This window comes from Cupressus sempervirens, chromosome 10 (genome assembly GCF_028749045.1).
Source record: "Cupressus sempervirens isolate cs-2001-9-10 chromosome 10, ASM2874904v1, whole genome shotgun sequence".
In the NCBI taxonomy this organism is placed as follows: Eukaryota; Viridiplantae; Streptophyta; class Pinopsida; order Cupressales; family Cupressaceae; genus Cupressus; species Cupressus sempervirens.
The window spans coordinates 908,083,673-908,110,580 of record NC_143127.1 but is presented as its reverse complement, the minus strand read 5'-3'; the positions used below and the strand labels follow the sequence as shown (position 1 = coordinate 908,110,580).

The following is a 26,908-nucleotide window of genomic DNA, read 5'->3' as shown; positions in this document are numbered from 1 at the left end:
AAGATAAATGACTGACTCTGGATCTAGATATGCATTTGGAATTGGCTCTGTTGCGGCTCCAATTTATAGGTTCCTTCCAGTCTATGAGCACACTAAAATCTTTGCAGAATTCAGAAGATCCATGACAAATTGAAACATTGAATTTTTGGAGCCTTTTGATTTCAATTTCTATTTGACTTTGATTTGGGTCATTGTATTTGGACAAAATTCCAGAGTTGCTCGGTCTTCTCAAATTTTATTTATTTTATTTCTCTGTAAAAGTTGTTAATAAGAATGAGTCTTGTTCATTTGAGTGTTGATAGCATCAATCTCTATTTTGAAAATATAGTATTTGTAATGTTTTTATAAAAAAAACCTAAATGAATATTCGATTGTTCTATGATAGATTGTTCTGTGAGGTTCCAGCTTGGAGCTAATAAGATGCTCACTTCTAAAAACTCTTCGTAGTATACTCGTGTGTCTTCTTTAAGTTCTTTACTAATCTTTATCGCCTCCCTACAATAGATTTTTTTTCAGTGTATTTTAGCCGGTGTGATTCATGAGTACGGAATTAGTTTAAACTATTGATGCAAGAATGCAAATCCACGGCAAACCCATTTTTGATTCCGTCATACTATTCTATCAATGCGAAAAAAAATTTATTTCCCACTTACATTAATATTAATTGGTATGGATTTACTTTCATTATATAATGTATGATATGAACAAAATAATTTATATTAGAGAAGATACAAATAGTTGGAAGTCAGGAATAAATTGTTGTTACATAGTTTTAAAATCTGTATTATGCAGAACAAAAAATCTTTTACATAGTTTTAAAATTTGCATTATGCAGAATAGATCTATGTTGTGTAGATTTTCTATTTTTAATTTAATCATGTTTGAAACAGAGAAATTAAGTTTTACAATGGGGTGGGTAGATTTGGTAATTTAGTAATTCAATATAAAAGTCATCATTTAATCAATAAAATACACTTCAACATAGTTAAGTTTATTTCTGCCTTGCATCCTAAACATTTAATATTTTAGTCATTCATTTCAATATTTTCAACTTTGATATTTTATATCTTGATATTGCTTACTCATCTTTGGAAGATGCAATGCCAAGATGAGACAAAGTTCATTCAAAACCATTAGATAAATGAAAAAAATTAATGCATTTAGTGCACAAAATAAAGAATGCATATGCAATCAATTTTTTTATCAATCTTTATGATAGCTTTTTTTAAAAAATAGAAAATAGAAATTATTCTTTTATGTATATAGAAAAAAATTAGAAAGATTTTATGTATGTAAAAAATTAAAAGAATTCTATATACATCTAGATATTTTGATTGAAATAACCATGATGTAAAAACAAAATATAAAATAGAAATGTTAATATATGTATGTAGAAAAAATTAGAATGATTGCATGCATCTAAAAAAATTCTATTTACATCTAGATTTTTTTAGAATGGAAAAAAATGGATAATAGAAATATCAGTTGCATGTTTGTAGAAATAAATTAGAAAAACATGTATCTAGAAATTAAAAAGATTCTATATGTGTCTAATTTTTAGATTTTACTTTATTCTAAACTAATTATTGATGGATATATATTTTAAAAATATTTACGTAGTTTAAAGTTTAGATTTTAATTAATTTGTATGCAAATAGGAAAAAGAATAAATATTTTATATATATGTAGATTAATTTCTATTTTTAAAATTTACAAGTAAATGAGTACTTTATTCATTTAAAGTAAACAAGTTTTTAAGCAATATATTTTTATTTTAGAAATATATTAATCATAATGTTCATTTATTATTACTTATTTAATATACTTACTCTCAAATCTAAGACAATAGAAATGATATTTTATTAACTTTGAAATAGGGAAGTGTTAAGCAAGTTCGTTTACAAAAATACCAAAAATATATTTGGTCTTTGATCAAATTGGAGTTAATATTAGAAATATAAATATGATCATTAACAATTAAGCTAAATTCAGTTCAAAACAATAATATTATTTAAATTTAAATAAAATAAGCCATGTTTACTTTGAAATATCAAACAACTAATTAACTATACAATAATTAAAATAAATGAATCTATTATGACATAGAAAAATATTTTCAAAGTATAATTTCTTTGTTTTTCAATCAATATGAGTTTTTTTTTCTACTTGAAAAGATAAACCATCTTAATTTTCATCCTTAGTTAACCCTAACAGCAACCCCTACCTTAGCCCTAGCCCCAACAATGATGTACAATCTAACTATAATCCAACATTAAACTATAATTATAGCACTAAAACATATCCCTATTGATATTATAAACTCTAATCATAACGAAAATCTCAGCCCAAACCATAATCTAAACCAAAAACCTACACACTAATATTGGTTATAGTCCTAACCCTAAAATCTAACCCTTAACCATAATGTAAAAACAAACTCCAGAATATTGATCAAAATCCTAAACCTAACTATAGGGATAACCATGATATTAAACTCTAAATCCAGTCCCAAGGTCCTAACCATGGTGTAAACCTATAACCAAACTCTTAAAAAATTTACTAATCCCTGATCCTAATCACATTCCCAACTTTAAACTTGAACCATAAACCATAGTTGTAACCATAATCATAAACTTAAACAAAACCTTAACCCTAAAGGTACAATCATAAAATTAATCATAGCTTAGACCCTAATCCTAGCACAAACCACAATCATGACCAAATATAAATCTTCACCTTACCCCTAATCATAATTTCAATGTTAACCCTAACATTAGTTTCAATCCTACCATGATATGAACCCTACTATAGACTTCACCTTAATCCTCACCCTAATCTTAAGTCTAATTAAACCCTGACTAAAACCTAATCTAAATGATATATCTAACTATAATCCTAACTATAACTATCATACAACCCAACGCTAACCCTCATGTATATTTAATCCCTAATCTTAACTCTAAATATTCTATAAACTCTAGAATTGACCTTGAAACAATGTAACATGATGATGCATTAGAATGGAGATGCATGGCAGCATCTTGTGCAATTCTAGGCTTTAGAGTGTTTCAAAGACACTAGCGTATAAAGAAACGTTAGAATGAGAATGCATGGCAACATCTTGCACTTTTGGGAAGATGGGAAGATAGCTCGCAAAGAAATAAGAGTTATCGAATCTCGCAGCATGAATCAACCTGACCAAGAAAAAATGATCTAGCGTGGTCAATGAAGAAACCGAGCCAACACAAAATGTTAGCCACCAACTTTAGCGATGTTAACCCTCTGCAAAGAACCTATCCCATTTAAGGTCTCTCAGATCAAACATCAATGATGGGTTGAATAGGGGGAAAAAATAGCACACAATGCCCTCCTAAATGAAATTTTAAATGTAACTCTAATAACCATGGTCCTACTTCTTTCCCTAACCTTATCCATGAGCGTGGGAATATACATATTATTATATAGGGCACCTTATATAATAATAAATATAATCTAAAATCCCAACCCTTACTCCCCTCCTAACTATAACTATGACCATAAGAAAACTTCTAAATATAACCCTTCCTCTAACTCTAACCTTAACCCTAACCCTAACTATAACTGTAACCCTATCCCTACCACTAACTGTAACCCTGAATCTAACTCTACCATAATTGGACTTTAACCCTAACTATAACTGTAACCCTAAACCTAACTCTAACCTTAGCTATAACCATAACCGTAACCCAAAACCTAACCCTAATCGTAGCTAGAATTCTAATACTCTGTCTACCCCTAACTCAAACTATAGCCCTAACTATAACTCAAACTCTAACCCTAACTCATATTCTAACCCTAAACCTAACCTTAACCTTGACCCTAACCCTAACCCTAAGCCTAAGCCCAACCCTTTATCTACCCATATCTCTAACCCTAACCCTAACCCTACCCCTAACTCTAACCCTAAATCTAAATCTTTCTGTAAATCTAACTCTACCATAATTAGACTCTAACCCTAACCCTAACTTTAATCCTAACTGAAACCCTAACCCTAACCCTAACTCTAACCTTAACCCTAACTCAATCCCCTTACCCTAACCTTAACATTGATATAACTCTCTCTATATATAACCCTAACTCTAAATATGAACCTAACCCTAACCCTAACCCTAACCCTAAATCTAACTCTAACCCTAACTGTAAGCGTAACCCAACCCCTACCCATAACTCTAATTGTAAATCTAACTCTACCATAATTGGATTTTAATTTTAACCCTAACCCTAACTCTAACCTTAACCCTGACTTAAAACTCTAACCCTAACCCTAACTCTAACATTAACACAACTGTAAAATTAACTCTATTAGTAACTCAAACCCTAAACCTAACCCTAATTCTAACCCTAACTCTAACTCTAGCTCTAGCTCTAACCCTAACTCTAACCATAACTCAAACTCAAACCCTAACCTAACCCTAATTCTAACCCAAATTATAATGTTCTGTCTACCCCTAACTCAAACTATAACCCTAACCCTAACTCTAACTCTAATCCTTACTCATACTCTAACCCTAAACCTGACCCTAGCCCTAACCCTAACCCAAAACCTTACTAATGTGTCCTAATGTACCCTATTTTGTGTCACTTGTAGAAAGAACTAAAGCACTTTCATCTTTCTCATAGGCTGTATTTGCTTCCATGTTTCTCACATTTTCTTGTGCTTTCTTGTAAGTCCGACAATTTCTCTTTGTGTGGCCAGGCTTACCACAAAACTAGCATTCACCATTCCTACCTCTTGACCTTGAACGATTGGCTGACTTTGATCTTTGCTTAATGTAATTATTATTTCCTCTATGATGGCTTCTTCCTCTTCTCTCAGTGCTGACCATAGTGAGAGCATCACCGGATGAGGAGTCTTTGTTACTCCTTCTCATGTCTTCACTTAATAAAGTGGCAACAACTTCATCATAGGCCAGTTTTGACTTCATAGGGCTTGAAGTACTTACAGCTGTAACTACGAGATCCCAACAGTTAGGTAAAGAACATAACAAGATGATTGCTTTGGATTCGTCATCTTGAGTCATACCAATCGAGCTTGCTTGACATAATAGGGTGTTCAAATCATTTATATGATTTGACATTGCAATCCCTTCCTTCGTTTTCAGTTTGTAGAGTTTCTTCATAATGAAGATTTTGTTTGCAGCCGACGCCATTTGATACATAATCTGAAGTTTGTCCCAAACATCTTTCGTTGACGTCTCATTTGAGACATTGAACAAGACATTTTTCGCTAGTGAGAGAAAAATGGATGCCATAGCCTTGTCATCCATCTTTTGCCAATCTTCATTAGTCATTGTAGACGGTTTCTTAGACTTTCCTTCGATTGCAAGAGCTAAGTCTTGCTTAACCAGCAAGGAACGCATCTGCACTTTCCATAGGCTGTAATTCTTGCCAGTAAATTTCTCTATTTTCAAATCCTCCATCTTTCCGAAAAATTCAACACTGATTTTCCAATCTGCACACCTCGTGCTCTGATACCAATTGTAGGGCCCATTTGCCGTTACACCAAAAGCCATGACTGTTAGTGAACATGGAACACCACATAATTAACCACCTGTGGGCAGGGGAGCGCATTGCATCACCCAACATTTAATCAATAAATTCATTTTCAGATGAGTTCAAAGATTATTCTGCTAATGATGCTAGAGTTTCTCCTTCTTTGTTTTCTGCTATCTGTTACTTTAGGCTGAAGATAATTTCCAAAATAGGTTGTGCAATGACCAGCCTGAAATTGAAGATCCATATATTAAGAGTGCAATCTCTGTGGAAGGAAAAAGAATTTATATACAATGATATTTCAGGGATGTCTATTCGAGCACGTGGGCGAATACAGGCTCCGTGAACATGTTAGACCAACATTTGTGTGTTAGAAAACTGTCAAAATGTATATTTCCTGGAACTTAAAGTTATTTTACTCAGATAGATAAAGCATCCATTGCGTAAGTTAAAAGTTTTCAATTTTTTTGTAATGAAAGATACTGGCATTTACTGTAGATTTGAGAAGGTTCACAAACCTGGGCATTCCATAGAAAACTTTGAGGCCCACAATTAGCTGAGTGTAATCAATATAACAGAAAAATAGATTGGCAATAAATTGACATACACTCTTGCAGCCTGGCAAGGCCTTTTTAATAAACAACCTCCAAAAGAACATGTATTTAGCTATTTAGTATTTTTTTTTTAGATCTATAAATGATAACTATGTTAAAAAAAAATCATTATAGTTAGTTAATTGGCTTTGTATGCCTCCTATTATTCCATTGACATTTAGTGATGTTAAATACATATATCAAACACTTTTCTTCAAATGACTGCAAAGATAGAAATATTGTCAGTTCATCAACAACTAAAAGATCATAGGTTACAAAGAGCATCAAAACAAATTGCATTGTTTATACTCATGGTTGTGTCCTATAGACATGTGATAGTCCAAAGAACATCAAAAGTTACGTAGTTAACATGTATCTGTAGAAGTGTGCTCCCACAAAAGAATTATTTTTTCTTTTTATTTAGCTTTGCCAATTTTGAAATGACTTGAGCTTCTACTTCAGCCATAGACTAGGTCACCCTTAGGCCCTATGAATATTATACATGCATAAACACACTTTTGAAAATGTATGTGTTTAACTTATAGATAGGGTATGATGGAATCTCTTGGCTTTTGTGGTTTTATGGCCCAAAGAAAGTTGCACACAATAGATTTATTTTCTTGAGCAATAAATGATAGATAAATAATATCATTTCCAAAAAGTATAGAACTGCCTTCTAACACGTGTATATCTTACCAGATCCAAGAGTATTATGTAAATTTTATAGGGTATCATGATAAATGCTTTTTCAAATATTTTCTCGATGAAAAATAGCCCACAAAAATACTCTAAGGTTTATAAGAAACTATATGTTCTATGATTTTGGTAGTGAGTGTCTACAAAAGGTTATTTAATGCCCTTTAAGAGGTTAAACTCAAAAATTAATATGACGCTTAGCAGAACTTCTTCCACTTGTTTCTTCTTTGTGAGAATCAAAATTGTTTATAGGGCTTTTGTTAAATTCCTTGCTTGGGTACTCACTTCTAGAGCAGATTCAAAGTTTGTCTTTAAATTCACCTGTTTTTAAGATAAGATCCTTGACTTGAATGCACATATTATTGCTAATACCCTATAAATATGAATCTACCTAGAAATAAAGTGACTGATAAGGTAGCCACATCCAAACAATTGCATCTGACACTGATCTATTTTTCACATAGTGCCTGATCATAGCTAGGCCTTCTACTGACAACCATTAAAGAATTTCAACATAATGCACAAAAATTTCATAAAGGGAAAAAGGATATCAACGCACTACAGTTTCAAATTTGGACACCTTCGTAGAAAGAACACACCATAAATAGGAAACCCCTAAATGAAGTTGTCAAATAAATTTGTGAAAACCTAATTTTGTCAAATAAAATTGTGAAAACCTAAAAGCCAAAAGTCGGTGATGATGTTCAAGGTAAATCCAATGTTTTCGTAGCAGGCGACCACACTAAGGCTGAAATTGGTCAAGACCAAAACAAATAATGCATGGGAGGTCATTGGGCAACTAGACTATATGTCATCATTCCTGAAAAGTGGATATGCTGCCACATGAGATTAAAAGAATCCTAACTAATAGATCTTGACAAGAAACAGTACCATAATTATTACCAATTTACAAAAATGGGAAAGTACAATCTGTGGTATAGATTGAAAGTAGTTTTCTCATATAATATCGAAGAAGTAGTCCTACCATGAAGATAGTATTCAAGGGTTCCATTTGGAACATATTCATACACCAGAAATCGTTGACTGTCTGCCTTGCAATAGCCAACCAAAGGCACCAGCTGATGATGGTGAAGCCTACTAATAATTGCTACTTCAACCCGGAATTTTTACACTCTTCTTGGCCACTACCCATTTTGAGTTGATTAACTTAAATGACTTTCCCGTCCTCTAGATATGATTTATAAACACATATGAATCTGCCACTACCAAGAATAAATTCAATAAATAGGCAGAAGAAGCAAAATGAAATGATGGTGCTTGCAGTTACAATGGTCTTATAACAGTGGTGATTTTTCCCTTGCCCCCAATGGAGAAGGCAGTTGTGATCATTATCTATTCACTCCGCCATGATGGCTGGAAGCATCTTCATGTCGCACAAAGGGGCACGTCTCCATTGCAATCTGATTCTAACAGTGGCAAGCAGTACGATGTCCACTCGACGGAATGATAAGGAAAAAGTCTCTACAACCTGCACTGTGGACGTGGGGAATTTGCCCAATCGGATAATCAATAACAATCAAACATCTTCCACTGTCTCTTATGAAATCTAAACCATGGGTGCAAAACATGTTGCTCTCAAAGATGGATGATGAGGATGTCAACCATCGTCTTGTATAGAAATGGAGCATCTCCAAGGGTCGATGCAAAATATGAATCAAAATTCTTGAGAAAGGGTACACCTTTGGTGTAATTATGGTTGTATAAGTTCTTCTATTGTTCAAGAAAAGTTAATATTTCTCTTTTTTATGATTGCCCTGCCCTAACTTTTATGATTGCCCTGCCCTAATTTAGTTAATTTATGACTGGTTTTTGTTTTCATATTGTGATTGTTAATATCATATTCTTAATTGGAAATTGAAAATTTTAGCATTCCTTTAATGGTAGCCTAAGTTATGAATTCTAATTCTTCAATTTAAATGTGCACTAAAAATCTATTACTAGTGGACAATTTGTCAAGTTTTAAAATAAAATAAAGTTATCGTACTCTTTTTCTTAGTGGAGTGTGATATTGTAGTGCATGGATCAAGACTATAGAAACTTCAAATTAAGATCTTTATTAAGTTTTACATTATATTACTTAATTTACTTTACACTAGAATTATAAGAATGTTTGAACAAGAAGCTCTTTAAAACAAATATTAAAGTCTAATTCAATTTATATAAGGATTGTAGACAATTTAAATAGTAGAATGTTATAATTTCAATGCTCTATAACTTTTAAATTTACTTTTGTTTAAATTAAAATTCCTAGATTTTTTATTAAAAAAATTGATTTCAACATTCTTATTGTAATGTTCTTATTAGTATTTGTCGATAGGCATATGTTATTGTAATTAGTTTGGTTTAACTAGTTATTAATCATATTCATTTTAACCAATTGGATTGACATATTTTTAATTGTTTAGAGTTCTTATATTATTTTCTAAAGTAATGTGTAAAATACTTAAATAACAAAATGAAAATAATGATTTGTCTTCAAGTTAATTGGTTAATCAATTTTGAAATCTTATGAATGGATTTTATGGAAAGCTAACACATTCTAAGTTATGGGAAAATATTAAGGTTATTTTATTTTCTACACTTGTTGGTAAATAGGTTTATCACAATAGAATTTGTCCAATGGAGTGTGTGCCAAATCATTCACAAAAATTGGATAGGCCCTTGATATGCGGCCTTCCTCTGCATTTGGAGGGGTAGTCCCTTGTATGATATCATTTTTAAAGTGGTTTCAAATAAAGAATCTAAAACTTCAAAGATCAAAAGAAAGTTGTTCAGGATGAATGCACCACATGCCCTCACAACCTTCTTGAGTAAACAAGAATGATAACAAAGGTGATCAAGAACTACGCTTGAAAGCAACAAATATTACCAAACACATTCATTATTCATAAACACACGCACAATACCATGAGAATGTCTACTATAGTAGATAAAAATTTTGATTTTAGAATAAGAAACCCAAAGCACATCTCATTTCATTTCCTTGCACCAAAAAGATAATAGAGATATTTTGATTTCAGAGATAAAAAATTGTACATATTTTCCAAAATTTATCTCTTCATCAAAATTTCAGCATACTGTTCCCTTATTTTAAAACCAAAAAGTCCCCTTTTACAAAGCCAAAAGGAGTCCTTATATAGACATAGAGGTTAATAACTACCTCTTTGTGGTTAATAACCACCTCCCAAATATGTGATTTGGGTGAGGTTAATTAACCTCAAATGACAATGACCACTATTTGAAATGTATGGCTTGGAAGATATCTTCAAAAGCTCAAATCATTTACTTGATATTTGTGAACCATGGTATAGTTGCAATCCTTAATATGAGAGAGAGTGTATTCCATTGTGAGAGTAACATCAGAAGTAGTAGTGTTGATTATCTTGCTATCAGTGCAATAATCATAGATAGGATAATTACTCCTTGCCCATTCAAGCTATCCCTTCAATGAATCATCTAGAGTACTATGTGTCCTTTTGTTCCACCAATTTTGGGCACTTCTAGTCCTACAAAACCTTCTATTTGCTTTCCATGGGCACACTTCCACACTAAAAATTTCTAAACGAAGCAACAAAAGGATTTCCATTCCAATCTATTTTAACTTTTCCACCTTGAGTAGCCCAATTATCCCCATTTCATATAATTGCATATACTCCCATGGGTTGCCTTCTAGGAAATGTAATACCCTTATTTGCATACTTCTTGTGTACTCTAATGGGAAAATCATCTACATAAAATATGATGTAGTAGATGTTCTAGAAGATAGAGTATTTTTTATAATCTTGGGCAGGATCAAACCAAAGGTTTATACAATCCCTTCTGTTGTCAATTCCATTTGCAAATATATTTGTTTACATAGTGATTGGCTCTCTTGAAACATTCCTCGAAAACTCAAAGCCTAGTTCATCATGGTTGGGCTGGTCTGAGGCCAAATAGAATGCAACCACTATGCCAGCTGAGTTACCATGAATAAGCTTGATTTCCATTTCATTCTTTCTAAATAGAAACATTGCATTGTGACTAAATCCCAACCCAAAATCTTGGGTCAAAATCAGCTAATTCTCCAATCCATCATTCAAAGTCTTAACACTAGTTGGTGACCATGTAATGTAGAGATCTTTGCTAAAATTCAATGTTTTGGCAGCTTTTTCTATCACTGATTTAATTTATTGTCAATAAGGTGATCAACATGATTTTCCTTCAATTTGAATAAAATATGAAAACCTACTTTCACTTGACACCCCATTTGTTATCGGTGTGAGGAAGTAATTTTTGACGTAGTCGTTTCCTCAAAGAGTAATCTACATGAGATCTTGAGAAACAAGTTTGTCAGTTGCAACAACACCAAGTATCTGTGCCCTGGTTTTATATTGAACAAAATTCTGGAGCTATCATGGAATACTAATAATATTTGTGAATTTCACTCTAGTATCATTTAGAATCCCATAGCACCACTGAGCAAGGCATCCCCATTAAGCACAGGACTCAAATATGGTAGCACAGATTCTACCCCTAACTTCATCCATGACTTGGTGTGTCCAACCTGATTTGATGACCATGTCCATTAATTCCAATGAGATGCCATATCCAAGGGTATTCCATAAAAGATAAATCAATAGCTGAACACCATAATATGTTCCATCAAAGCTGGAGGTGAAGTTTGAATCATGGTGTCATGCTTTCCATTACGACCAATAGCATTCATCATTGGAGATTATCATGCATGGGCTAAGAATAGAGATATTCTACCAAATAGCTAATGTATGGTATTGACATATTCAACATCACAATATTAATGATTCAACTTCATTTACTTCACTGATGCACAAGCAGAGAGGAAATAATGAGCAGCTTTCTTGAGACTCACTTCTTTTTCTTAGATATTCCTGTAGGCATTTTATTCAACATCTAGATATGAATTTTAGTTTGAGTTTAGTCCATGACCACATGTCCCATCAAAGAATTTTCCCAAACACTTGTAGGGCCTCGTTAGTGTACCCTTTTCTATGCATACCCTGCAATTGGTGCCATCCAAGACATCGTATCTGGCTCAAGAATTTTGTCAAGCATGCATTGTGTATCCTACAAGCTTCAACATTTCACATATTGATAAATGTCTGCCACTCTGAATTCTCCTTCAGTTAAAATTCCATTTTTATCGAAAGCAATTGCTTGTATCCTTCTCAAGGCTTCTAGAAAGTTTCCACCTTGATGAGGAAGCCCATCCTAGTAGCTTGTGCCCAACCACAAGCTATGGCAACTAGAGTTGATATGACCAAGGTGCAGGGACAAGCAGTGACCAGGAGCACTAAAGATAAGTAGAGCCAATCCTGTTCATTTTGCCTTTGGATCAGAGCTGCCACTGTATTGGTAACTACTCTCTCCCCCTATCGATATGATTCAGCCCATCCTAGCTGGGAAATTTGACATACTCAAGTGCTACTCTTGATGTTAAACTCTACATTGAGGCAGCTTTCTCCTCCGAACACATGGGTTCTTTCTTTGTTCCAATAGCAATACTGTAAAGTTCTGTGAAAGTGTTGCTGCCAGTGGACATCCTACTATTCCTCAACAATTCTTAGCAAACAATCTGCCTTCCTCGTCAAATTCCATTTGGTGTTCAACACGATGATCTTCTTGCTTCTAATTCTTGACCTTAATCAGCTAAATAGAGAGGTTAATTATTGTCTCAAAGAGGTTAAGAAATATGCACTTTTGGAGAGGTTAATTAACCTACTCCAAAATGCATAATTCAGAAGTTATCATTAACCTAATGGTTACGTATTTTTGGAGAGGTTAATTAACCTACTCCAAAATGTACAATTTGAAAGTTATCATTAACCTATTTGAGAGGTTAATGGTTAATGATAAAGTTGAAAATGCGTAATTTGGGTCTCTCCATTAACCTGCAATAACTTGGAGCTCAAAAGTCAGATTTTGAAAATTTCAAGTGCTAGGCAGAGCTAGGAACGAGTCGGAGACATGAAGATTTAGAAACTCACAAAAACTCAGGGATGAAATGACCATTCCAATGATTAAAATGGAACATATTTCACACATGACTAGAGGATTAACAGGTTCAAAAATTGAAACACTTTATTACCAAGTAACAACACTATTTCAATTTTAAAAATACATACATACATACATACATACATACATACATACATACATACATACATACATACATACATACATACATACATACATACATACATACATACATACATACATACATACATACATACATACATACATACATACATACATACATATATATATATATATATATATATATATATATATATATATATATATATATATATATATATATATATATATATATATTTATATTTCTTACAAATATTGTTTTGATGTATTATTATAAAATAGCTTCTTTTAAAATGTATAGAAGTTTATAATATTAATACAAAGTTAATTATTACCTTTTTTATTTATACATAAAATTTGATATTAAATAAATATTATTTTATATATTTATATTATGTTATGCATAACTATTTCTCTATACTTGTATAATCAGTTCTAATTTTACACTATATTTTTATAATCAAATTTTTTATATAAAATATTATAACTATAATCGAAAAATACTAGCCACTTTGTGGCACTTGTTATCCTTGTTGTTCCTCCTATACCTTTTGTTGGGGCTACCCATTGGGTCTTTGCTCAAATTTTGGAATTCAAAATTTAATAAGGATTAGACAATAAAGTGTTCTACGATAGTGTGCATTACTGCATCTTCTAAATAAATTATAGTTATTTTTAAATTTCTTGTTTTTTTTTACAAATAATAAAAGAGTGATTAATTTTTTATAATAATTTTATTGTTAATTTTTTTTTAAATGTCTGAGATGAATTTGTGATTCTAATCAACTTTGTATGGCTTCATATATAAACTGTCAATCAAGAAAAAAGCTCTCTTATGGAATACTTTGATAAGATATATATTATGTATTTCTTATTAGGATAAGGTTATTTATTTATTTAATCTTCTCTTGTTTAGTTAGTTTCATTAAGAAGGTTTTAGTTATTTTTTAATTTTTTTTATACAAATAAGACTATCCTATATGCATTGATTTAGGATAGAGTATTATTTGTTTTTAGTTTTATTCTCTTTCAAATAAAACATGTATAGATACATCTGTATCTAGTTTTTTGCTCATTTTTTCCTCTCATTGTGAATTCTTTATTTTCAAGCCTTTGTAATATTTTTAAGTAGAGAGCTATAATAATGTTATTTTTTAAAAGAATTTTGTTCATGTGTAAATTCTACATTTGTTATCAAAGCTTTAGGATTTGGAAGGTTTTAGTATGACAAACAATACTTCACAAATTCAAAAATTTAATAGAGCTAACTACAATATTGGTATTAGAGAAAATGAAGACCACAAGATGTAAAGAGTGTTTATGAAATTATATGGGCTCAATTTTCTTTTGAAAATATGAGAGCATGAAGATATGAGGTGTTGATTTGAATCATATTCTAGAAGAAAATTAAGTGTATTGAAAAGGATTTATGGAAGAGTTTTAAAAGGAAGAGAAAAGATCATGAGTAGCATTAAGAAAAAGGAAGATTGAAAATTAATTGTGATTAAAGGAGTTTTATTTTGTCCAGCTCAACAATATTGTCCACAATAGAGGTAATTCATTTTTGTAAGAGCTTAATTTATGTCAATGGGGAAGATAGGAAAAAAAGTAAAGAAAAAATGATAAATTGATGAGTTTTGAAAAAAAACAAATTCAAAGTTGTTAGAAATTATAAGGGGATTGAGAAAGAATGTTTATGAGAAATTTTTCCAAAATAATAATCTGGAGGAGGAATCCGAAGAATTAAGAAAATGAACATATACTTAGAAGAGAAGGTAAAAATGTTAGAGAAAGAAAAAGAAAAAGAAAAATTGATGTCAACCAAATCAATTGGTGATGTTGCATATGGAACAAGTGATCTATATCAATTGAATGTGGATGATGTAGTGAAAGTTTCTTTTGGTAAAGAGGATAAAGATGATGGTAAGCAAATATTTACAAGTATAGATGGACATTGTTATGATGATAGCAATGGATATTTTAAAAATAATAGTGGTTTGAAGATTACACCCAAATTGATATTTCAAGGAAGTGGATTAGGAAAATATGGGTAAGGCATGAAAGACCCCATCAAGCCTATTTGGAGGCCAAAATTTGAAGTCCTTGGATTTTGTGAGAGAGAGAAATTTTATGTTGCTAGTGTTGCAGGTTCAAACATATCAATTCATAGTAAGGAATGTACTACATGTTCTCATTGTCATAGAGAAGGACATAAAGCTGATAAATGTTGAAATCTTCACCCATGTAGAATTTGTGGGTTGAAGAGTCATAGTGAAAAGACTATGTTGGAATAGAGATAACAATGGAAAATCTATGAAAAATTGTATGTAGGCTGATTATAGATGGATCAATAGATCTTGTTGGGAGAAGGTGACAAAGATGCTGAAAAGGTTGTACAAACCTCAATGTTTGCATGTCAAAAGCACTAATGGTGGATCAAGGTTTTGATGTTTAAGTGAAGTAGTTGATGACTACTTATTTTGACTGGCATGTGGAAGTGTTATGATTATTCTCTATACTAGAGAAAGGAGACAAAAACTAAGCCTTATGACCTCTCATGAATGAGGGAAATTGATAAACAGTTAGTTAACTTCTATTCGAAGTACTATTTGAGTCTATTAGACTCTAGTGATGAAGAGTTGAACTTTGAGGTGAATGGGTATGATTGTGAGCACACTCAGCATGATCATATTTTGAGAACACTCATCATCAAGAGGGAGTAAGCTGATAATTAATATTCGTGAAAAAACAAAGTTTTTTCCTAAAGAAGTTCTTAGTTAGTTTTTTAGTTTTTTATGCGAATAAGAATGTGCTATATGTATATATTTAGGATAGAGTTTTATTTATTTTTAGTTTTTTTTATCTTGCAAATAAAACAAGTCTAGATACATGTGTATCAAGTTTTTTGCTCATTTTTTCCTCTAGCTTTGAATTCTTTACATTCAAGCCTTTGTAATCATTTTTAGTAGAGAGCTGAAATAAAGTTTTTTTTCCATAAATTTTTTCATGTGTGAATTCTACAAAAAGAACAATATTGATTTCTTGACTTGTTGCTAGAAATTGAAAATATAAATGGAAAAAAAAAATGTGTCACAACCCATTCTTTTTCTCAACCCAAATAAAGTGGAAAATTTAGTGACACATAGATTCACTAATTAAAATGATAGCCTTACCCCTTTTGTTAAGGAAAATAGTTAGTTAAGGTAGGAGTTATTTTTCATAATGATCGAAGAAGAATGCAAAAAATATAAGATTGTGTCAGTTACATTTTTATGGGGTGGAATATCAAAACCGTTAGGAAGAAAAGAGGAGAGTGGGGACACGGATGGAGAGAAAAGTTGTAGGTAGCTAGAAGAGTGGCAGAATAGAAGAAAGGGGTATTTAGCTACTATGAAAATGGGGGCTTCTTGGAAAGAAAAATAAGGGGACTAATTGAACTAAAGAAAATAATCTCCATTGAAAATTTTGAACCCTTTGAACTTGAACCTTGGATCTCTGAACCTTTTCATTTATTAACATCAATATGAACTTGTAGGATGAACTGTCTCAAACCAAAAGAAACACTAAACCTGTTCCAACAAATCAAACCACTTCAAACTTCTTTCAACCTTAGTTCAAAGAAATTTAAGACTCCATAATGATAGTTTAATGTCTAGGTCTATATGGGTACCAACATGGGCTCTAACTGTCATACTATTTTTGACTTTAAAATAGAGAACTTCAGAAATCTTTGGCAAAAGAAAAGTGCCTTATCCATTGGGCGAATAGAGTCACCAAGAAAAGGAAAACTAGGAGTTTCTTGTGTAAGGGTGGAGGGGAGAAAGTCAAAAACCAACTAGGAAAAAACATAAAATACCATCAAGCATGAAGCTTGTACATTATTCTAACTAACACTACGCACACAAAAAGCATAATTACAATATATAAAAAGGTAGGAAGAAAGCCTACCACAAGAACCAAAAGTCAGAAAAAGTCACATGAATCCATTTACTAACTGGGAGAAGTAGGGGCCTTTTGTGAACAATAGGTTGCATCTACATGAAAGAACCCAACACCACTTTGTTTGGATAGACTCCTTATTACTGCAAGTTAAATTGATTTTGTGCAAAAATTTGGAAAAGTGTACACTTTTCTCAAAGAGCCACAATTCATCATAAATTTTAGGATTCCCCAAGTATTCTAGCATAGAATTTTTAGCAACATTAGTAAGCTCAAACTAGAAGAGCTCATACGCCAACATCCAAAAAGAGAAAATGGTATCATCTTCAAACTATTTGTATGAAATAGCAGCATTGTCAAAATCAAATGGAATAGAACACCTTACATGTATACCTAGATCAAATACAACAACACATACATTTTGGAATCCCCAAAGCATACTTTGCAAGATACCAGATTTGTTGACTCAAATATCAAACTTCCCTTCACTTGGCTAACTGCAAGTTTGATGTCTTTCCCTTTCATAAAATTCATGACAGTAGTAGTATCTAATTTGCTGCAAGTATAGCCCTTTAGTGGATGTGTTGGTGGTCTTCTTCATAAGAGGTTGATCATTATAACAAAATGAACCACATGAAAATACCATATCTAAGGGATCATGCTGATTTTCTAGCCCAAAGAAAACATATTCAATGATATCAATATTAGCATTATCATTGAATAAGTATGGTATATAGATTTTACCTTCTATATTTGAGACAACTACCACCATTTGTGTTGGATCATCTTCTTTATTTTCCATTTCACTACCTTTCGAATAGGATACCCTCATGTCATCTTTGAGTTGAAAAGTATTGATATCCTTCTTATTAGGAACACAAACCATTAGCTTATCATTATTATGGAAAAGTGTTGCTTTAAGATCATTACATTCTTTTAGATGATAAGATCTATCAATAGGAAATATAAAACTTTCCCCCTCATTTCCAATATCTAGCTGAAAAAAGTGTGACTCCTGCCTTAACAAACTCACTTGCATATATTTATCAAAAAAACAACTTTTAACATTGTTACATTCAAATTCTTCAACCATAGGGTCTACTTTAAAAATAAAGATCACATCTTTTTTGGCTGCAATTAAATAAAAAAACTCCCTATCTAAAACCAATGTTGGAAATGCACCAATACCTGAGGTCATGATAGAGGAGCATTTTTTCACAATAAGTCTCAAGGGGCCATTTTCTTTCCCTTTTTGAGGTTGTAACATTTCTTTAACCAAGAACATCTTTTGCTCCAAGTTCATTTCCACATTGAACCATTTGGCGAAATTCCCATTTGCAATAAAGTCCCTTTCAAAACAAACTTCAACACCATTTTCAACATCAACATGTTACTAATAAGTGTTAGTTTGTGGTGATTGATCAAGGAAGTACTCCACATACTTCATAAAAAAAAAATTGGTATCATTTGCCAATTGCACAAAATTTTGGGCTACTTTTCGCCATTCACTAATGACACAAATTGTTGGGCTAGTATTTGCCAATTTATGGCTGACATGTTGTAACCCTAAAGCAATAAAAATACTTGTATAAAAAGGGCTTAGGGTTAGGGATTCTTTGATTGTAAGTGATGTGAAAATTGGTTCATGTGGCGGTATTGAGCTGTAAGGGAATATGGATTGTAATCAGTTAATAATCACTAGGTCATAATAATATCGAACTTGTTGTTTGGTGGATGTAGCCAAAAGATTGGGTTAACCATGTTAAATCTTGGTGCCTTGTCTTCTTTTTTGTGTGATCTATTATTTTATGATATAGGTGATATTTGAATGTAATTGTTATTTGTGTCCATGGTTTAATCCTAACAAGTGGTATCAAAGCCTAGTTGCTTTTCAGTTATCCTCTATAGGAAACTCTCATGCTTGAGTGGGAGTGATGGTAGACGAGGGTAAGATGAGGGTTGATAGGTTTAATAGATAGAACTTTCAGTTATGGAAGATGTAAATGAAAGACTATCTTTATCAGAAGAATTTGTGGAAGTCGTTGGAAGGTAAAACCAAGAATCAAGGATTTATGTCAAATGAAAAATGGGATATTTTGGATAGAAAGGCACTTGGAAGCATTTGATTATGCTTGCCACCATTGATGGCATTGAATATTACAAAAGCAAGGACAACAAAAGAGTTGATGCAAACCCTAGTAAAACTGTATGAAAAGCCCTTTGCTTCAAACAAGGTATTTCTCATGAAGCATTTATTTAATATGAAAATGATAGAAGGTGGATCTATTTAAAATAATTTAAATTAGTTTAATACTATTACTAGTTAGTTATCTTATGTGGGTATTAATTTTGATGAAGAAATTAGGGCTCTCTTCATTTTGTGTTCTTTGCCTGAAAGTTGGAATGGCTTGGTAATGGTTGTGAGTAATTATGTTCTAGGATCTATTACCCTAAAATATGATGATGTGATTAGTGTTATTTTGAGTGAGGAAACTCATAGGAAAACCTCAAGTGGCTCTACATCAGCAAGTGCTTTGAACAGACAAATTCAAGGCAGAACAACCGAAAGAGGAAGTAATTCTAGAAATTGTGGGAAATCAAGAGGAAAGTCAAAGGGAAGGAGGTCTAAATCAAGGGGACCAAATGACTATTGGTACTATGGGAAACTAGGGCATAAAAAGAAAGATTTTTTGACTCAAAAGAAAAATGAAGGAGATAAACTAGATGGAGACAAGGAAACAAATGTGGTAAGTAACAAATCTGAAGAGGATGCTTTGCTTCTATCTTTAGAAAGTGTTGATGATTCATAGGTTTTAGATTCTAGTGCTTCATTTCATGCTACACCTCATAGAGGTTATTTTATTGATTATGTCCAAGGGGATTTTGGACTTGTTTATTTGGGGGATAATGAACCTTTTCAAATTGTTGGAAAGGGAAAGGTTAAGATTAAGTTGCAGAATGGGAATCAATGACTACTACGTGATGTAAGACATGTTCCAAGGCTGAGTAAGAATTTAATTTCAGTAGGGTAACTCAGTGATGAGGTTTGTGTAGTTACTTTTAATGATAAAAATTGGAAGGTTTCAAAAGGTTCCCTTATAGTAGCAAAAGGTGTGAAAGTAGGCACCTTATATGTTTGTATAGGTCGCATTGTTCCTTCTAATTGAATTGTTTCAGAGAAAAATGAATGTTAAGGAATAGTTGTTGCAGTTGAGTAGGGAGAACAAATAGCTCCTGTAAATTTTGATACAGTGTTGTGGCACAACAGACTTGGGCACATGAGTGAAAAAGGTATGAAAGTACTTCATTCAAAGGAAATTTTACTAGGTCTAAAATATATTAATATGGATTTCTATGAAAGTTATTTGTATGGAAAACAAAAGAGCATGACTTTTGTGAAGATTGGGAAGGAAAATAAAAAGGAGAAATTAGAGCTTGTGCATACTGATGTATGGGGACCAGTTTAGGTATCTTCCCTTGATGGTTGTCATTATTATGTTACATTCATTGATGATGCAACTAGAAAAGTATGGGTTTATTTCCTTAGACAAAAATCTGATGTATTTCAAACTTTTAAGAAATGGAAATGCTTGGTTGAAAATGAGATTGGTAAGAAATTAAAATTTCTCAAATTTGATAATGGTGGTGACTATTGTAGTCATGAATTTAAAGATTATTGCTCCACTAATGGTATTCATAGACAAAAAATTGTTCCAAGGACTCCACAGAAAAATGGAGTGGTTGAACGCATGAATAGGACTATAATAAATTGTACAAGGAGCATGAGGTTGCATGCTAGGTTGCCCTTACACATGTGGATGGAGGCTATCAATATTGTTGTATATTTAATTAATAGAGGTCCCTCTACTCATTTGGGTTGTGGTATTCTAGAGGAAGCATAGATTGGTAAGAAGTTGAGTTGTTTTTTCTCAAAACCTTCGGTTGTGAAGCATTTTCTCATATGGATTTTGAATATAGAACCAAGCTAGAAGCTAAGTCAAATAAATGTGTATTTTTTAAATATGGCATTAATGAATTTGGTTATAGGTTTGAAAATTATAAAATTCTAAGAAGCAGGAATATCATATTCAATGAGAAAGTGTTGTACAAAGATCTATTGCAGCAACATGAGAAGAAAGAAGATGATCATGCAGTGTTGGATGATACTCCAAAAGATGATGTTTCAACCATTCCTCATGATGTGCAACAACAAATACCACACACACCAGTGAATGTTAGACGTTCAACAAGGCAAACTAGACCTCCACAAATATTTTCTCCCTCTTTGTTTTATATTTTACTTATTGATATTGGTGAACCTGAATGTTATGATGAAGCTATGTAGGTAGATACTAAGATTCAATGGGAGTCTACAATGAAAGACAAAATAGACTCTTTACTAAAAAATAAGACATGGATTTATGCAAGTTGCTTGCATGTAAAAGGGGTTTACAGAATAAATGAGTTTGGAGGTTAAAAGAAGAGGATGGAGGTAAGAAAAGATTTAAAGCCAGGTTAGTTTTCAAAGGATTTTCAATAAAGGGGGCATTGATTTGGATGAGATATTCTCTCCTGTTGTTAAAATGACTTTTACTCATACTATTTTAAGTATTGTGGCTATTGAAGATTTGCATTTGGAGCAACTTGATGTTAAAACATCCTTTCTTCATATTGATTTGGATGAAGAGATATATATGGCTTAGCCATAGGGATTTGAGGTCAAAGGTAAGGAGAACTTAGTGTGCAAATTGAAGAAAAAATTATATGGCTTGAAGCAAGCACCTTGACAATGGTATCCAAAATTTGATAGTTTTATGCATGAGCATGGATATAGTAGATGCCATTCAGAGAATTGTGTTTATTTTAAGAGGTTAGATGATGAAAACTACATTACTTTATGTTTATATGTTGATGATATGGTTGTAGCTGGGTCTAACATGGATTAGATTAAGGGGTTGAAATGCTAGTTAGCACAAGCATTTTCTATGAAGGATTTGGTGACAGAAAAAGAAATCCTTGGTATGAATATTTGCAAAGATAGGTAGAACAGTAAATTGATGCTATCTTATGCTGATTATGTTGAGAAAGTTTTGTAACGTTTCTCTATGGAGAATGCTAAAGCTATTAGCACACCTTTACTTGGTCATTTGAAGTTGACAAAGGAGATGTGTCCCAAGACACAAGAAGAGTAAAATAAGATGTCCAAGGTACCCTATGCTTTAGTTGTAAGAAGTTTGATGTATGCTATGGTATGTACAAGGCTAGATATTGCACATGTAGTGGGAGTCATTAGTAGGTATATGAGTCATCCAAGAATTGAGCATTGGAATGTAGTCAAATGGATTCTCAAATATTTAAAAGAAACATCCAATAAGTGTTTACACTTTGAGGGCTCTACTACTAATTTACAAGGCTATGTTAACTCAAATTTGGTAAGCGATATTGATACCAAGAAGAGTACTATAGGTTATGTCTTTACTATTGGGGGGGCAGCCATGAGCTAGGTTTCTAGGTTACAAAAGTTAATGCATTATCCACTATAGAGGTAGAGTCTGTTTTTGTTACAGAGGCATCTAAGGAGATGATATGGATTAAACTCTTCTTGAAAGCATTAGGACACCCTCAGAAGGATAATTATTTGTTTATAGATAGTCAAAGAGAAAGCACATACAATTGTGGTACCATTTCATTCAATTTTGGAGGATGGACAAATAAAGCTGGACAAGATACATACAATTGGCAATCTAGCACATATGTTTACAAAGATAGTAACAAGGGAGAAATTGAACTCCTCTTCAGCTTCGGTTAGTCTTCTAGATTGAATATGAATAAAAGAACAACAATATCTAGGGTGGTTTGACCCAGTGGGAGCCCCATGTGGTAGTGGTATTGATATAGGATCAATCTCCAAGTGGGAGATTGTTGTCTAGTGTGGAGTTTGATCAGTCCCCATGTGGGAGATTGTTAGTTTGTGGTGACTGATCAGCTAATTGCACAAAATTTTGGGCTACTATTTGCCATTCACAAATGGCAAAAAAATTTGGGCTAGTATTCACCAATTTATAGCCAAAATGTTGTAACCCGAAAGCAGTCAAAATAATTGTATAAAAGGGCTTAGGGTTAGAGATTGTTTGATTGTGAGTGATGCAAAAATTGGTTCTTGTGGTAGTATTGAGCTGTAAGGGACTACGGATTGTAATTAGGTAGTAATCATTAGATCATAATAATATTAGACTTGTTGTTTGGTGGACATAGCCCAGAGATTGGGTGAACCATGTTAAATCTTGGTCTCTTGTGTTATTTTCTATGTGATCTATTATTTTATGATATTGGTTATATTTTCCTATAATTTTTATTTATGTTTGTGGTTTAATCCTAACAATAAGATCTATTGCTGCATTCTTTTTAAAAGAAAAGGATTCTAGAATGGGGCATTCCTCAACATTCACACATAAAGAATCATTATTCTTACCATCTTCCATGACATTAAGGCACCGTTTGGTTGCTGGAAAATGAGGGCCAAAACTGGGTTATCAGAGGCAAAACCAAGTTTTGCAAAAAAACTTTGGTGTTTGGTTGGTTAAAATTATAACCTGGTTTTCAATTTCATCTTCCAATTTTGGTGAAAAATTGGAAGAAGTTTCTTCCAATAAAAAGGTGGAATTCGAAATTAAAACTAGGTTTTGAATTTTATGACAGTTTTTGTAATAATATTATGGGGTCCACAGTATATTCATCTTTCGTGTCAACCAAACGGACCATTGGCTTTCCAAACCACAAAATCAGGTTTTCGAAAACCTGGTTATGTCAAAAATTCATCTTCCCCAACCAAACGGGGCCTAAAGGATTCATATTCTGGTAGGGCATTGTTAGAAAGTATTTTGATAAAATCTTTAAGAAAAAGACAATCATCATAGCCTTCAAATGTGAAACTTTCTAAATGAGGTGAGAAGGGAACTTGGGGCAAGATTTCATTATTATTTCTTACCATTTCTCTAGTGTTGTCACAAATATTCTCATCCTTTCGAACTAGATCAATAGGAGGGTGAGCTAAATTTGATTTGACTTCTTGTTCATTCATGACAAGGTGATTGAAATAAATGGGTGAAATTGAGATAACCAGAGCTTCTTCTTCATCAACTTGCAACTCTTTGTTTAGCTGCAATACCCTTTTCTGATATACTTGCAACACTTTACTCTTTTCTTCTAACTCTTTCAACTTGTGGAATTTGACACAAAGACATCTCTACAATAGCCAAGATGTGGAATCATCTTCCAAGCTTATGTTATTCCTGACATCTAGGGAAATTCTTTCTTTATAGATGTCCATGAACTCGACCAATATTTTATCTTCCATGAGAGTTGGATTTGGCCTTGGCCTTCTCATGACTTTCATATTCAGCATGGTCTTTATATAGAGTCACCAATCTCCTGCACATAGAGATAATCATAAAACTGAAGAAACAATTATAGACATTGATCTTCATTTCAAATTTCTTAGTGGGGTCTCCAAAAATTAATTAGTGTTTATAGATTATCCTCTAAAGAAATATAAACAAATTAACCCCAAAATTCCCAGATAGGAAGACTAAATCAACACTAACAACTGGGTCACTTCACTATTAAAGAGCGTAATCGACCTCTAAATTTATTTGATACAGCTCCTCATGTGATATATACAATGAATTAACTAAACTAGACTAGATAATACTTTTAACCTAAAAGAATAAAGGTTTACAAAAAATTATCCATAAAAATGACATAGATGCGTAAAAACTAAGTGACTAAAAGGAAAAAGAAAACAAATACCACAATGTCCATTTATCCAATTATTACATTATGGAAATAACATAGAGAAAAAGACATACTATTATTTCCAAATACACAAAAAGAAGCCTAGAGCACCAATTCCAAAGGATGTTCGTGATGACGATCAGATGTAAAAGATACACATTAAGAGAAAATCAATATCACTCCAAGTTGAATATTGATCATAAAACAAGCATTTAAACTCAAAGTTTTAATATACTGATGTTTATCCCCTCTAAACACAACAAAATAACCAAGATTATGTTGTCCTTGTACAAAAATCACTATCTAAAAATAAAAGTCTCCTTCCACTGCATTACAAATAGAATAAGAAAGAAGTAGAAAAACTCCCCCTCTCATAGCACAAAGTCTATGGAAAAGAGTAGTCTCCCCCCAATAAATTGGTATCGCCATTCTTCTTTCCTTGACATATTTATCATCTTGCCTTTCGTAATCCCTTTTAGTTTTAATAACTGATTCTTAACAAATTCCCTTTAGCTAGAATGACTCCCAGGATCTAATATTCAATTTTACAAAAGTTGCGAAGCTCTCCTTTTTAATCTAATGTTTTGGAAACATTCAGAATAATGATCTTAACATTTCAGAAAATAACCAAGCTCTAATATTCAATTTGAAAAATGTCGTGATGGTATCTTTTTAACTCTAATGTTTTGGAAACATTAATAATGATCTTAACATTTTGGAAAATAACTGACAGGTGTCTATATAAGACATTTATTATTTCCTGCTCCTCCACTTCTTTATTTGTTCTTACTCGCCAATCTGTTCGTCATAGTTATGTGGAACGAGCCTCTGTGTGAAGCCAGGTGTCAATATTAGGTGAATCTTATCTGTAGTCCTGTATTATCGTGTTATAGAACTAAGAATTGGTGACATTCTTGAGCCATTGCATGAAGGGAAAGAAAAATCTTTGAGGCTTTACCAAGGCTTGACCATCTTATCATAAATTATGTCATCTATCCGATGAATATCAGGATTATGTTGACCCTTTATCGCTCAAATTATAGTTGTTCGTGTTTGTCACTTCCTTGTGAAGACACATATCGTCGTCAACTTTTTATCCCCTACTGATTAGTGACTTTTGATATGTCACACACTGGGCACCATGGGGTATCATTGTAACAAGAAGGTGTCAATGGAAAAAAGCATACTAGAGGCCGAATCAATGAGGAGATACGTTTACTTAATAAATGGTCAAGTTTCATCTTGAAGTTCTAACTCGACATGTGAAATGTTTGTCTGCAGAATGAACTGGAGTCTTATCTCATCCATATATGTTGCTAGAGATGCCTTCAATATTGCCATGCTTTCTTGTCGCAACCCTTAGGATTGGTTCTTTTATGATGCTCACACAATATACAACTAAAATGGGCTATGAGTGGACAATTTTTACATTTCAAAAAGATCGGAAATGGTTGGTTGACATTATTTGAGGCCCGTTGTATCTTGCATTGTGACCTAAACGTGCACAACTCCCACCTTCGATGCTTTCTATCCATCACTTTGGTTTCCTCATTTGCACTTCAATAGTGAATTCGTCACACTTAGATGGGCTTCTTCATGTAAACCTTTGTGGTCTCCTCAAGTTGTTCTGCCCATGATTTCAAAGATTCAATTGATGTCAAGCATTCTGTCAAACACTTAGTGCATAACCGTGAAAGACTATAGAAGTATGAAGGTTCAACTTTCGTACAAGGCACCATGGTGACACTATCCTTTGCAGCTCAAAGCTATCAGTCTCATAATTTAGGGCAGGCAAGAGCATGGAGTGGTACTCCACATTGTGAATTTGATCTGCCAATATTTGTGCTTTATATCCAGTGATATTGATGTTTCTCGAGCTTTCCGTCCCTTCTCCCTTGACATGATGTTCGGTTTCATACTCTAGCTTTGATGAAATATCGTGATTGTGGTGTTCTTCAGAAGATGTTCTTTGACATTATATCAAATAGATCACATACATCGTCAATGTATGCCTGAGCATAAAATAATAGAAGAATGAGCTCGGGCGGCTCTTTTGATGTCTTTTGTACACATATTTGAAATGCATTGTGGGGTATTTGATCAAGCATTGATGCGGGAGCATCTTGACCTTGGAACATTATGATGAATTTCATAATATTGTAATTTTTAACTCATTTAGACTTTCCTATGACCATTTAATGTGCTTCAATTTTCCATGTAAT

General features: G+C 32.7%; 1 pseudogene; it reads right to left on the bottom strand.

Moving 5' to 3' along the window:
- Window positions 1-10,107: 10,107 nt before the first annotated feature.
- LOC149536940 (putative xyloglucan endotransglucosylase/hydrolase protein 10 pseudogene) lies at window positions 10,108-25,495 on the bottom strand (annotated as a pseudogene).
- Between the last annotated feature and the right edge of the window lie 1,413 nt (window positions 25,496-26,908).